Source organism: Myotis myotis, unplaced genomic scaffold (assembly GCF_014108235.1).
Source record: "Myotis myotis isolate mMyoMyo1 unplaced genomic scaffold, mMyoMyo1.p scaffold_m19_p_18, whole genome shotgun sequence".
NCBI classification, from domain to species: domain Eukaryota; kingdom Metazoa; phylum Chordata; class Mammalia; order Chiroptera; family Vespertilionidae; genus Myotis; species Myotis myotis.
The window spans coordinates 31,205,417-31,220,742 of record NW_023416322.1 but is presented as its reverse complement, the minus strand read 5'-3'; the positions used below and the strand labels follow the sequence as shown (position 1 = coordinate 31,220,742).

The following is a 15,326-nucleotide window of genomic DNA, read 5'->3' as shown; positions in this document are numbered from 1 at the left end:
ACTCACTGGTGGGAGAGCCGAGGTACACATGCGACTGTTTGCTAGGCCGCCTTCATCTCCCTCCTCCCTCCGGACCGGCCCCAGACCCTTTCCTGTGCAGAAGAAACTTCCTCCTTCTCTTCTAGGTCTTTGCCCTTCCCCCTTTCTGAGTCCCAGAGGACCACAGGGTCACCAGACCTCCAGGGTCCTCAGCAAGCCCAATATGAGAAGCACACCCCAGATTTTTATCCCTCCCCCCAGCTTTGTTTCTACATAAAGGAGCCTGGAGAGGAAGCTGTGCCGCATTCAACATGGCCAGGGTTAAACCTGAGGAGCAGCGGTGAAGAATTGAAGAAGACAGACAAGAGAATAAAGCTGGGGCTAGATGGGAAGCGCCTCTTAGATGGAGAGAGAGTGCCACAGCCTGCAAGCCGAGTCTTTATTTATAGCCAGATTCCACGAGGCAAAGTAAGGGCGTGGTCAAGATGTTTACAGTGTTCTCGCGGGTTTTGAATCTACTCAGTTACATGCACCTGAACCCTACCAAGCTTTGTTTTGGCAGCACTTGCTGCACCTCCCGCAGCCTGTATCCCTCAGCCACCTGGGACCACAGGTTCAGACCATAAGGTCAAGCTCACAACTATAGCCTTTGGCTATAATTGTGCTGGGAGGGCTTTGCCCTCCAAGCTGGGACTTGCACGTGGCTTTGCCCTCTCATTAGTCCGAGGCTTGAACCTGTCCAAACACTGTGGCCGCTCTCCACAGGAAGCCACGTGAGAAATGTGCTCAAAAGAAGAGCAAGGTGGTGGCCTTTGGGTAGAAGGGAAGGGGGAGTGGAGGAGGGTCCTGAAGAGAAGCCAGCAGGCCCACGGGAAGGACAGATAACAAGAGGAGAAGGAAAGGCCTGTGAGCACAGAGTCTAGTACCATTTTAAAGAATTCCCACATTGTGCAATTCAGGGGGGAAGTGCAAGGCGAGCTCAGCCTCACCGGGGAAGCAGGCTGCAGGGACAAAGCAAGGTGGAGCCTCCCTCTCACCACCTCTTCAGGCAACAGAAAGATCAGGGCCACAGTCTGTCTATTCTCTGGGCAGAAGAGCACGGGGCTGGTGGTGGGGGTGGGGGGGGTGGTGTCTGGGAGCAGGAGAGTGGGGTCAGAGCCAGTGACACTGGTGTGAGCCTGGCTCTTGCCTTGTACCAGTTTATGAGCCTGTCGCCTGAGCTTCCCTCTCACCATCTAGAAAACAGGAGGGGTAGGTACCGCTCCGCCTCCCTCAGTCATTGTGAGGATTAGAGGAATGGAGGGATGTTCATGGAAACGCTGACCGCCCACACTAAGGCAGGATGGTATTCAAATAATCCCTAGTGTAGACCCAGCAAGTAAGTTGGTTCAGTTGGTCCAGGCGGTTCCCAAGATATGTTAGCCTTGATCCCCAAGTTTACTCCATCACTGCAGACAGAGAGGGGAAAGAGAGAGAGAGAGAGAGAGAGAGAGAGAGAGAGAGAGAGAGAGAGAATGCTGCCTGGGCTCAAAGCTGGCCCATGGGTTTAAAGAGGCACTTTCTTAAGGACTAAGGAAACTGGATCATGACCTTAACTGAGAGGAGAGGAAAGTTATTATTTATAAATTTCCAACAAAAAAACAGGACCATATCGCCATCAGAAAGCAGATTCTTGGCCCAGGGGCCCAGATCCTCATGCTGCTCATGGAGCTCAGAGCCTAGGAAAGAAGATAATTTGGTGAGGTTCAGGTCTGCAACTCCAGAAAAGTAACTCAGGGTGTCCTGGATAGGATGGGTTGAAGAGGCAGGGATCATAATGTCAGGAATCACTGGGCAGGAGTTCCAGCTGTGGGAGGAGCCACTTCCTGGAGCCGAGTCAGACGGGAGCCTATAAAACACACCTGCTGCTCATTCGCCCTGAACCTCCGGGACTGCCCTCCCACCTCTGGGTCTGACCAGGTGACTGGACTTTTAGACCGAGAGAGCACAGAGGTAAGGGCGAGGGGCTGTTGGAGGTCATGGGGACAGGAAAGGCAGAGGGAGGAGGGGAGATCTTGCCTTGGGTCCAATAGGATCTACCTCGTAGTTATGGCTCCTAAATGGGAAGAGGAGTGATCAGCCTAAATTCTTGCCAATGTCTGGCCTCTGGCAACTGAGACAGCTGGGGAGGAAGTGTTCTCGGCCAGTTCCCTCTGAAAGACACCATCGTGGATGCTGATAGAGGATGAGGATGCTCAGGAGGAAAATGCTGACACCCCAAAAGACCACGAAATACCGTCTAGTGTCCTTTTCTCTACCTCGAATGTAATTTCCTGCCTGCTTCCTTCCCGCCTTTCTTTCTTTCCTCATTCATTCATTCATATATCACTCACATATTCAACAGGTGTTTACTGAGCTCTTACCCAACACGCGGGGCTGTTCTGGACACCAGAGTAAACACGTGTGCAAAAGCGGGGATGGTGGATGGGGTGGCAATCCCTGTTCCCGGAGTTTCCATGCTTCCATTTCAGTGAGGGGCCTACATTTATTGGATCTCCTATGTGACCACAACAGCACCACATCTTAGAGATACAAACATGAAGGAGATGGAGGCTTTGGCTGTGTGTGTGTGTGTGTGTGTGTGTGCGTGTGCGTATGCGTGTGCGTGTGTGTGTGTGTGTGTGTGTGTGCGCGCGCACTTATGATTGATTAGTTTCAGGTACCAGCAGCCTCAGGGTAGTTTCCAAAGGAGGATCAATGGCCTAAGATTTCACAAGACCATAAAGCATCTGTATTGGATTTTAGGTGGACTGAACTCCCAGCTAGATGTCCTGCCAGCAAACCCAGGGGCTGTGCCAGCCTCCTCTTAAAGGGCCCACAACCAAGTGCCCCCCAAAGTGTCCCCCTAAGAGCCCTCCCAAGATGCCCTGCTTCCTGCTCTTCCTGCCATGACAGCCCCAGGGCTGCTACGGCCTCAGCTGACCGTGGCCTCGGACCTCTACCCATTGCCCTTGATCTGGGGCTGCTTCCCACCTGGACCCTGAGCATTAACCGAGGAACCCAAGGGCCAAGGACCAGGCCTGGGCTCCTTGCCCCTCCGTCCCTCTCCACCCCTTGATGGGGGTCACTGTAGAATGTGACCACGTGGGAGCTGAGTCTTAGGGGCTGGGTTCAAACTTGCTTTCCTGTTGGGTAGACACGACTGCTCTGAATGAGCTGCTTTACTACAATAAATATTTTTCAATCCCTTAGGCCCGTGTGTTTTTGATTCATGTTTCCACTCTACTTGCCATGTCCTGCTCTTTCTCTCTGAATAGACAGATGGCTGGGCGCTCAACGTGGCCTGAATAGGAGAAAATCAAAGTACCAAACAGAAAGGAATTACTTTTTAAACACACATGTACGCTTTGTTTTAATAAACCTAATATGTGGACACATTACTGAAACAAGCAAATTAGAGATCTGCTGGTATATCAGAAGAATATTACTGCAAAACATATGTTTAAAATGTCTCTTTAAGTAATCATCTTTTAAGTGACTGTGACAGAAAGTGCCCTTTTCTGTAAAAAGACATGAATTTGGACATTATTTCATGAATACCCTTTCAATAAAATATGATATCAGTCTACAGTTTTTGTTCAGTGTTTGCTGATGAGTTAGCTGATATTTAAAGAGGATTTGTGCAAAGGAGTGGCCTGCTACCCTGAGTTCAGATGAGGGACGACGCCCCACTGGCTCCTTACACAGGGGGAGGCTAACTGAATTAAGTCCTTGCCATCCGCACATTAAAATAGAAACCCATTGTCAGGTATAGCAGCAACAGGAAACTAATACAAATGGATATATAAAAATATATATGGTATATTCATAAAATGAAATACTTATAAAGAGAACAGACTCAAGGACATAGTTGAAATCTCACAAATATAATGTTGAGTGAACATTATAATATAATGTGGAGTGAACATATACTGCATGATTGATTGATTTCTATTTATCTGAAGTTCAAATACAGGCAAAACTAATCTATGGGGTTAGAGTTCAAAATAGTGGTTACCCTGTGTATTGAATGTAAGGGAGCAAGAGATAGCTTTTTGAGGGGCGTAACTGTTCTTTTCTAAAAAATATATATTTTTTTTATATCAGAGAGGAGGAGGACAAGATAGAAACATCAATGATGAAAGAGACTCATTGATTGGCGGCCTCCTGCACACCCCCCACTGGAGATTGAGCCCACAACCCAAGCATGTGCCCTGACCAGGAATTGAACCTGAGCTGTAGGTCGACACTCAACCACTGAGCCACACCAGCCAGATAGAAACTGTTCATTTTGATCCAAGTGGTGATTAAATGCATTTTCTATACTTAAGGTTTATGTAATTGCTCCTTAAAAGTTATATCTCAATATTTTTTTTAAAAGATAATGGCGAAAGGATAGAGTACTCAATTGTTGTTGGGCCAGTTATTTATGAAGTAAAAAATATTTTTTAAACTTCTTTGGTTTTAAATTTGCTGTTCCTCCACCAGAGGGCACCCCTACACAACAATAAGACTTGGTCAGTAACACCTAGATGGCCACTGACAGGCAGCCTGGCTTCCCAGCCCATTTGCCCTCATAGTCACTATTGTGGGAGGCACACGTGTAGCCAAACAGTCACAGCAACAGGTGATAAGTGCTGTGACCAAACGTTTTCTCCAACAACCAGATAAGACCTGAAAAGGAATCTGTGTACATGTGGTCTGTCTCTGCCTAAAAGTCAAAACCTTAACATCTGGGAATATCTGTGTGACTTCTGAGCCCTACACGTCTTACAAGGGGATTTCATTGAGTTGCTGGCATCCGTATTTAGTGTGAAAAGTTTTTAAGGACAATAACTCTTTGAAAAGGTCCTACCGAAAGAGGACATTCTTTTTCCACTCAAATGAACTCGCACGTCTCTGCAGGTCAAGTGCCGTCTGTTTTCTGTTTATCACAGTCTGCTGCTATTCGGTCGTCCTTTCTTCCCACAGTTACTGAGCACTGTGCCATGCCCAGTTCCTGTGCTGGCATCTGGAATCCGAGGTAATTGATGCTCATTCCCTTTCCTCCAGTGGGTGACACACTGGGGGTGACGGACGCAATAACCACAGTCAGTAGGAGTATCGCAGGGGCCACGGAGGACAGGGTGGAGGCAGGAAGGGGAAGGGGTGTTTTCTGGGATTGTGATTTTTGAAGTTGTGAGAGTTGAACAGGCGATGAAGGACCTCCTAGGTGTAGAGAATATTGTTCCCAATACATCCCAACACAAGTATAGACAAAAGACATTAGCATGGTGCTACTGTAAAGGTACCAGACATGTAAAGTACTTTGGAAAGACTGGAAAGGGAAGAATTAATTTGCTGGCGTCGCCTGTAGGAAGATTTCAGACCATTCCCAGGGTGACCTGGAGAAGAATGAGGTTCACTTGGTGAAAAGTGGTTTGCACAAACAACCAGCAGGTGGCGCCCATCCTTCCCCACAGCATGCAGCCTGGCTGGATCCCTCCCAAAGTAGGACACCCAGGAAGGAGCCAAATAGAGGGGCCTGCCTGGGCCACCCTCACCACACGCACATCCCACAGCGTATACCCAAGCTCTTCTGTACCCACTACCCAGAAAATGAGAATGGAACCAGCCATGGTGAAGAAAGCACCATATTGGCTTCAGAAGAATGTAACTTCGGTGCTTTCTCTTTCAGAGAATAAAGAAATGTCTACTGAGCACTAAGAACAGTAGGAGTACAACTAGGGGTACAAGGAAGCAGTCTAAGTGTGGTGAGAAACCCAGCAGTCAGAGCCTGAGATGCCTGGGGCTGCTCTGTGACCACTGAGCCACTAGGAGAGGCTGGCCTAAACCGTGGCAGCTGCCCCAGGCAGGGACTGATCGCCCACGAAAGAAACACACAGCCCTGGCCCGTGTGGCTCAGTTGGCTGAGTGTCATTCCCATTCACCAAAAGGTTGATTCTCAGTCAGGGCACATGCCCAGGTTTCAGACTCGATCCCCAGTAGGGGGCGTGCAGGAGGCAACCCATCCATGTTTCTCTCCTGCATGGATGTTTCTCTCTCTCTCTCTCTCTTCTCTCTCTCTCACTCTCTTCTCTCTCTCTCTCTCTCTCCCCCCCTTCCTCCCTTCTTCTTTCTCTCTAAAAATCAATGAAAACATTTTTTTAAAAAAGAAACACACATACAGAAAGGAAATAGGGTGCAGAGCATTGACCTATGAACCAGGAGGTCGCAGTTTGATTGAGGTCAGGGCACATGCTTGGGTTTCCTGCTCAATCCCCAGTAGGGGGCATGCAGGAGGCAGCCAATCAATGCTTCTCTCTCATCATTGATGCTTCTATCTCTCTCTCCCTCTCCCTTCCTCTCTGAAATCAATCGAAAACAATTTTTTAAAGAAACGGTAAAGGAAGTCCTTAGGCAGGCAGAAAATGACATTAGGGGGAATTTGAAGCTGCACCTGAAGTGGTAATTATGTGGATGGATATTAAAACATGTTTAAAAATTATTTAAATCTCTTTTTAAATGGTACAGCGACCTAGAATGCTGAAAACCTAAAACCGTATCACAATGGCTAGTCAGGGCACCAGCAGCCCAGGGCCCAGTCCTCCTGGGAAGTGCCCCTGAGCAGGTTCAAGGTGGCTGCCCTCATCTCCTGCCCAGCAGGGGGAGCCTGTGGACTTTGAGAAAGACACTGCCACGCCACTGGCCTGTCCCTCGGGGATGACAAGCTCCCTACGCCAGGCAGGACAGGGCTCTCCCACAGCGAGACAGGTTGGATTCCCTCAAGGATAAGTTATAAAACCTGAGTGGGTGGACTATTAGGCCACCTGGTCCTTACCCAGGTTTTCCCACTAATTGGCTGTGAAACTTTGTTTGGGCACCTACGTCTCTGAGTCTCAGCTCCCTCACTGTGACATGGAGGGCGGAACTAGCTGATGTCTGAAGGCCCTCCATGTCCCACGCTCTCTAATTCCGTGGTCCTACCCTGTCCTGAGCCAGCTGGGCCCCCCTGTGTCTGCTCTGGTGTAGCCTCCAGCGGCCAGGAGAGGCCGAGCCTTCCCCTCTGGGGACAGGTTAGAGCGAGAAGGCTTTGAGAAATCAGAACCTGAAAATCAAGCTCAAGTAGTCCCCGTGTCTGTCAGCCATCACCCCCACATCCCATATGCAACCACCGTGCAAAGCACTTTATATAATTCTTGCATTTCATTCTCCATTCCCACCCCCAGAGCAAGGGAGATAGAAAAATTACAGTGAGGCCTTGACTTACGAGTTTAATTCGTTCTGAGACCGAGCTCGTTAAGGAGCTCGTTAACTCAAATTACTCTATCAACTCAATGCAAAAAATTTGCCGAGAGACAGCTGGTATCTCAAAAAACTCGTTAGGACACTCGTAAGTCAAGGCCCCACTGTATCCCAATTCTACAGATGAAGAAAACCGAGACCCAGCGATGTTAAGAAATTTGCCTACAGTCAAACAGCTACTAAGAGGTGGGGCTGGCATTTGAGCCAAAGGCTGCGCCCTGACACTGGCTGCCATGCTCAGGGGCTTCCAGGTTCCTCGAGGCCACCAGGAGCTGTGTCCTGACCCCCCTGAGAAGGGCCTCCATCTGTGTTTGCTCCTCAGAATCACACTGACCTGAAGGGCGCTTCAGTCCTATGGTCCAGCTGTCATTTTGCATGTGAAGAAGTTAACTCAAAAGGGTTTTTAATGTTTACAACCTCTTACACCTGACCGCGTCTGTTCTTATACAAGCCCACTCTAAGAATATGGCTGAATGATAATTCCACACGTTGCACTGGGCTAAAACTCGGAGTTTACATATAACTGCCAACTATGATCTCAGTTCTTCATGACAAGTGTTCAAAATAAAGATGAATTTTTTAAAAATGCCTATTTTATAGACCTGGATATTTCAGCATCATTTAAGTAACTTGGCCACAATCACATAACTGAGAGTCAACTCGTAAGAACTGAAACCTTAATCCCCCCATTCCAACTGTGAGCTTTCTACCATACCTCTTTTCTTCGAAGTCACTTTCTACCTCCAAAGCCTGTGATAAGCCATGTGTATATGAGTGCGTGTGTGCGTGTGCGTGTGCGTGTGCGTGTGCGTGTGTGTGATGTTTATGAAAGAGGAAAATGGCAAGAAAATAAAATGCTCAAAATGCTAAGACCAGCTGGATGGAGTTGTGACAAGTGGCACCATCAACAAGAAAGACCCTTCCTCTCCTCCTGAGACCAACTCCCAGAGTCCAGGGCTCTCAGAGGGTCCTCCCTACCTGTCTCCTCTCAGGGTCTCAGTTGGGCCATTTCCTCTGCGCCCCCCACGCAGGGCAGGGCTCTGCTCTGTACCTAGAAGTCATCCTCCCCAGAGGCAGCCCTGTCCCAGCCCCTGAGCCTTCTCTGGAAGTTGGAGAGGAGCCAGGGAAGAGCAGGAGGCCCCTCACATTCTCCTCACTGTTAATGATGGGGAGATAGGATCACCTCTCGGCTGCCGGGACCTAATTACCGCCCGCTCAGAGTTTCGGTTGCTGATTAAGGGCGCTCCTCCCTGGCTGAGGCTCCCATCAGGAAGCCTGTTGAAACTTGCTACCGAGGACGGATTAAGGTCAGTGCAGAGGCCAGGGTCCCACCCGTCTAAACTCAGCACTGGATCAAGAACAAGCCAGACTTTTCAAACTTTGTTGTTTTGAAACCCTGCCCTCCTGCGTCTCTGCCCAGACCAAGAAGGGAGAGGCCTGCCCAGCTCACCCAGTCCTCAGGGCCTCCAACCCAAATTGTTTCTCCAAACCCCTCTCACATGAGCATAGTTCCCTTCTCCCCAATCAGAAGACTCTCCAAAACCTGAACTCAGGACTGTGAACCCACATCCAAGCCTAGAACCTTCCCAACTTGAACTTAGCACCTTTGGGTCATGGTTTGGCTTTCACCATCCCATCCCCATTTCCATCTCCTCCCCAAGTACACCAAGTTTTCCCATTTGTTTTGGAGTTTTCCTCTTGCTCTTTCTCATCTTTAAGGCCTCTGTTCGAACGTTCACTTCTTGGGGAGACCTGTGGGGCCTGCCCCTTGAGATACAGTTGTTCGGCATCACACCATCAAGTTTATTTCCTTCCTAATCCTACCACTCTCTGTAATGACTTGCTTATTGGTGTATTTCTGCCTCCCCCACTAGTGTAAGCTCCATGAGGGATCTTTGTCTCTGTCATTTGCCTCCCTTCTCCGGATGCCTAGCATGTGGTTGGTGCTTAATGAATATTCTCTTGAAGGAATAAATAGAGGAGCCTCTACTTATTCAATTCTATCAATCTTTACCCACTGCAGTGGGGGGGGCTTGAGATCTCTCTTCAAACACATTCACATATTCACACACATCACACACACTCAAGGTTGCACTGAATGGTGGCAACCTTCCCATCCTGCTCAGCCTCACACATGCCTTTGCCACTTTTGACCTGCCCTCCAGTGGAAACCTTTCCTTCCTCTGTGTCCTCATGAGCCTCTGGGACTTTGCTTTCCCCTCTGACCAATATGCTCTGCCAGCTGTTCCACACCAGTTGAACCCTCGCCATTCTTCAGTGCAAGACCAAACATTGTGTCTTTGAAGTGTTTGCAGATCCTTGGCATCTCACCCCTTTCTCTGGGCGCCCATAGATTTTCTCACTAGCGGAATAGTGACCATGCTGTGTTTTGTTGTTGTTATTTTGTGCTTCTGCCTCCCAGGTAGTCTGTGGCATCTTCTTGAACACAGATATCTGTCTTCGCTACTGTATTCCTAAGGCTGACCAGTACATCCACATAGCAGGTGCTCAGCACATGTCAGTGGGATTGCTTGGGAGGTCTGGCCCTTTATTACCTGACTGTCTCTGGTCCCTTTAATCACTACTCCCCCTGTTACCGCCTAAATGTAATAACTTCCTAAGTTTCCACTTCTAAACCTCTCCTGCTAGTTCTCCACACTCTTTTACATAGAGATGCCAGGGTTTAAAGTAGGTCTTCAATTCCCAGCACACAGGAAGCCCTACCACATGGGGTCTCTTCCATAACCCTGAGGCCAGCCCTGCCATTGACCTCATCAGCCTCTGCCCAGCCAGGCAGCATCCGTGGACAGACCTAACTCTTTAAAGGGCCTCTGAAGAACCCTTCTGGCACTCAACACACATACCCAATGCAACAGAAATGGGGCAGGTTTCTGCCTTATGCCAGGACATGACCTCAGAAAGTGAGCACTTAGGACTCTTGGGCTGGTGCTCTTTGGGATGCATCGTCTGAAAGTAGGAAGGATGGAACCGAAGGAAATTCAGTCCAGGGGCCACTCTGCCTCTTCAACCTGTGGAGTTGGATTTTAGAGAGCGATTCCAATGAGGACAGTGTTTCTGTGAAAGCATTATCAAGTCACACAACCGGAAGACAAGAGCAAAGCCTATAAATGTAATGTAGCCACCAAGCACGTAGGACCATTCTCTTACAGCACTGTTCTCAGAGCGGTGCAACAGCTCTGCATGGGGGATGGCAGGGAAAAAGCAACAGGTACAGGTCTAGGGTAACTATACTCAGGCCACTAAACTCCCACCCACAGCACAACATTAACTCTCACATGTTCACCCTGAGCCTGAATGGGTGCTTAACTAAGTCTGAGTCCTCAATTAAAAGGTATAGCAACACCCACATTTTTAACCCCATACCCCCACCCCAGTGAATGTCCAAAGTCAGTTGGCAAGATTTAAGGGAAAACGCACCAGAATTTGAATCATGACACCCTCATTTGTGGACTTTATTCAACAAACATTTATTGAAGTCATTCTCTGTGCCGGGCACTGTACCAGACCCTGGGGAGAAAGAAGAAAACAGAACAGACATGGATGTTGGACACATTCCTTCAAACTTGTGGGCCTCTGCTTGTTCATTAAAAATGGGGGAATGGCTACCCCTCAGAGAAGGTGGGAGGATTTTATGAGATAGTATGTGTAATCGTAGAACTATTTATATTATCATCATTGTTATTAATAAAACAACATGGCAGCAATACGTGTGAAAAGCCATGCAATTTTTTCAACTCTTGACCTCAATATTTATGTTAAGAAATGTACCCTAAGGAAAAACCCAAATATAAAGATATATATGAAGGAAAGAGATAGAAAGAAAATAAAGCACCTACTAAGTATATACATTTTGCCAAGCTCTGGGTGAAATACCTAAGACTTGTTAATTCATGACAATGATCAAAGGAAAAACAAAACAATATAAGCAACCTAAATACTCATAATGAATGGAATATTTTAGAGTCATTTAAAGTAATTATAAAGACTATGTAGCAATACACAAAATGTGCATGACATCATGGTATTTGAGGAAAGTAGGTCACAGAATGTAGGAATGCAGATGACGGTTGCAGCTATGTGTGGTTCCCAGGCAGGAGCACGGCCACATGAACAACAGGCTTGCTCTAGAATGATGGGCTTATGAAGGAGACATTTGCCAAACTGTTTGCAGTATTGTTTTACCAGGTGTACTGGTTAATAATGCGGATGTTTGTCAATAGATGGAGCTACACATATGTTGATATATATGTGATTTGATATTATGCTATTTTGTTGTATTGCTCCTTCAGATGACCACTTATTCCGAAAAAGTTCTGTGGGGACAGTATCCACAAATTACCTGAAAGATGGGGGAAATGTGTAGCTAGCGATAGACAATACTTTGAATAAAGCACTTTTGATGTTTCTCTTAAATTATCGTGTTTTCTTTGATTACAAAATCTGCATTATTAACCAGTACACGCGGTATTGTTTTATTGTTTTTATGGGTGTACTTTTCTCGAGGTGCTCTATTTGCAGGTTATGTCCATTTCGAGAGGGGGAGACAAAGATATTTTCATGCTTGAAAGTTTTGATAAGTAGCAAGTATCAGAAGAGGTGTCCGTTGCATTCAATTTATTGCTATTTCCTGAAAAATAAGTGGAAGAGTTGACATTTAGCTTTTCGGTTATTCACAGCAAGCCTTCAGAAACCAAGGCACTGCGATGGCAGCGTCCACTAGCACCTACAACTACTGGAGGACTTGATGTCCCTAGATTGTCATAAGCACGGGCTGACTTCTCATGCATCATCTGTCCTCTTATTCTACCACCCACCTGTCTATCCATCTGATGATTTACTCTCTGTCCGCCTGCTTGTCCACCCATCCACCCTTGGAAGGGCATCATCACAAAACTTCCCTCTAGGAATGAGGACTTTATTAAAATGCCCCAATTCTTTAGCTGACTTAGTATGAAAAGTCAAGGTCCAGGGTTCCCAAATGGGGCCAATGATGCAACAGGACAGGACCCAGGAGACGTGCATCTCTTCTTGCCCCAGTCCCTGGTGGGCTGTTCAATAGCTGATTCAACAACTGGGCAGGCTGCCAAGACCTATCCTAGGAACAAAGGGCCCCAGGAATTAGGTCACATTGGTCACCAGTGCCCTCCCTGTCCCATGAGCACCCAGCTCACTAGCTAGAGCAGGATCCTCAAGGCATTCCTGGCATTTCCCACCTAAATCTGTCACATACTGGCCCTGGAGGTGGAGTGGGAGAGGCTGTGCAGTCATGTACTTGCTAAGCTGCCAGCTGAAAACCTGTTTTAATCAATCAAATAATGGGCCCTTATTACAATCAAATAATGGGCCTTGATTATGACCTTCTCAATCAAGCATTAATTGGGGTTGATGAGGACAGTGTACCCTGGACCTTCTCACCCTTGCATCAGATGACTTACAGTCCTACCCTAATCCCTAATGAAGTTAGCTGGGGCAACTGAGACACCGCCAGCTGAGTGACCCGGATGTGTTCACAGAACAAACTGACTAATTAAGAATTTTCTGAGTGTGTGTTTCTTGTGAGGTCCAGTGCCAGAGCCTGGGCATGCAGGGTCAAGCCAAGCACACGTCCTGCCTGTGAGGAGCACATAGTTCAGTGGAGAAAACACCCTAAAGGAGAGATAATCAGTGCGGAAGGCGCCATGACAGCAGTAAGGACAGGGTGCAGTGAGAGGAGCAGCAGCCACATCTGTCTAGACCCGTGGTCAGCAAACCGCAGCTTGCGAGCCACATGTGGCTCTTTGGGCCCTTCACTGTGGCTCTTCCACAAAATACCACGTGCGGGCGCGCACATACAGTGTGATTGAAACTTCGTGGCCCATGTGCAGAAGTCGGTATTTTGTGGAAGAGCCACACTGAAGGGGCCAAAGAGCCGCATGTGGCTCGCGAGCCGCAGTTTGCCAAGCCGCAGTTTGCCGACTACTGGTCTAGACAATCTGTTTGGGCCTCAGGGAAGGGGCATGGAATGGGGCCAGCCAGCACAAGCAGGCTTGGCTGTTCTTTGCTAGGTAAACCAAAGAAGCAGCGAGGGGAGCGGGGCCCTCCGCAGTCCAGGGCAGCTGCTGCTCACACAGGCTCTGAGGCAGCAACCACCCTCTTCAACAGTGCAGCTCAGATTTAGAAACGTGAGCCACGGAAGGACCTTCTGGGGGTCCTGGAACACACTTTAAGCCTCACACGTCCAGGTCACTGCACTTATTCCTTTTGTCTAGAATACCTTTTCTCTTTCCACCTGACCCCAAAGCCCCCCAACCTATTGCAATGCCTGGACCACTGGATCTCCCAGGCCCAACTCTCAGGCTTCCTCTTCTGGGAAGCCTTTCTGGAGTAACTCATCCCAGAGTCACTTCCACATCCCCCTCTGCTCTTCCAGTGTGTGTTTTCTTGTTTGTTTTGTGTGTTTTTGTTAATCCTCACCTGAGGATATTTTTCCATTGATTTTTAGGGAGAGTGGAAGAGAGAGGGAAAGACAGAGAGAGAAACATCGATGTGAGAGAAACACATCAATTGGTTGCCTCCTGCACGAGCCCCACCAGGGCCTGGGCCGATGAGGAGCCTGCAACTGAGGTATGTGCCCTTGACTCAGAATCGAAACCAGGTCCCTTTGGTCTGCAGGCCAATGCTCTATCCACTGAGCTAAACCAGCTAGAGCTCTCCCAGTGTTTTATCCGCAGGAGCCAGCACATTGCCTGGCACATAGTAGGTATTCAACATTTGATTGTCAAGAGACTAACTCCTCCCAAGACTGACTCACACTCAGGTGATCCAGAAGCACCATCCAAAACCACTTCCTGCAGGGCTGAGCTTGTTGTCACGGCAGGAGACTTGGAGAATTCGGGCAGCTCCCTAACCACTAAGCCACAGACCAGCTTCCACCTCCAGCACCTTGTTATCTGATGTTTACAGGAAACTTGGAGCCCAGTGGGCACCAGGCAGCAATCAGCCACTCCACAAGTACTGATTGTGCACTCACTGTATACAGGGAACCATAGCACCAGGAACCTTCAGTGGCAGGAAAAGAAGTGGGTGGAACTCACTAGCCATCAAAAATAAGGTTGTTTATTTTTAATTAATGGAAAAGATGATTTGATTTATATTGTCCTCATTATACTTCCCCAATTTCCCCATAGTGGGCCCATCTTACTTGTGTAGCTAGATTTTTATTTAAAACAACTTTTTTGTTGTTGTTAATCCTCATCCGAGGATTTTTTTCCATTGATTTTTAGAAAGAGTAGAAGGGGGGGGGGGGAGAGACTGAGAGAGAGAAACATCGATGTGAGAGAGACACATCGATTGTTTGCCTCAAATAGAGCCTGCAACTGAGGTAGGTGCCCTTGGCCAGAATCGAACCCAGGACCCTTCAGTCCGCAGGCTGACGCTCTATCCACTGAGCCAAACCAGGGCTAAAACAACTTTTTAGGACAATCTGAGTAGTAGTAGCAAAGATTTAGGCATATAATCACGGACTAATATTATTGATAAATTACCAATAGGACCCATTTGCTATATACCTAATTAGTCATTAGTCATGAATGGGGAAGCGAGGAGACCCTCTCTGAAGTCTGGCTTCTTTGCAGTCTTTCTGGTTCTCCATCTTTCTTGCCTATCCCCTATAGGGGCCTCCCTGCTGTACACCCAACTCAACACTAGGTGGCAGCCTAATCACAGGCCCTTGCTAAATTAGCCCAGCCCTCTGCTTGGCTCAAAACCAAGGCCTGGGGCTTCAAGTGGGTTACCTAGTGCCAGGCATGTCTCATGATCCGCCCTTCCCCACAGCTGGGGACCAAGGAAAGCTTCCTGCTGCCAAATACAGACGGAAGCCATGGAGACAAGAGGAGGTTTGGGCTAGGTCCCCAGTCAGCGCTTCTGCCAGCCGAGGCTACCTTTCCAACACAAAGGTCCAACACAGCCCGTGGTGCAGTGAGGGAGGAGCTGAGGCCTGGGTGGCGGCCGAGCGGCTTGGCATGGCAGCCTTTCAGGCCACAGGC

The 15,326-nt window shown here is 48.2% G+C and overlaps 1 long non-coding RNA gene across 1 annotated transcript in view; it reads right to left on the bottom strand.

Annotated features, from left to right (window-relative positions):
* Positions 1–11,466: 11,466 nt before the first annotated feature.
* Positions 11,467–15,326, bottom strand: part of LOC118673050 — a 70,856-nt gene continuing 66,996 nt past the window's right edge. Inside the window, exon 4 of the long non-coding RNA XR_004973284.1 lies at positions 11,467–11,929. This is a non-coding gene — a long non-coding RNA (uncharacterized LOC118673050). The remainder of the gene's footprint in view (positions 11,930–15,326) is intronic.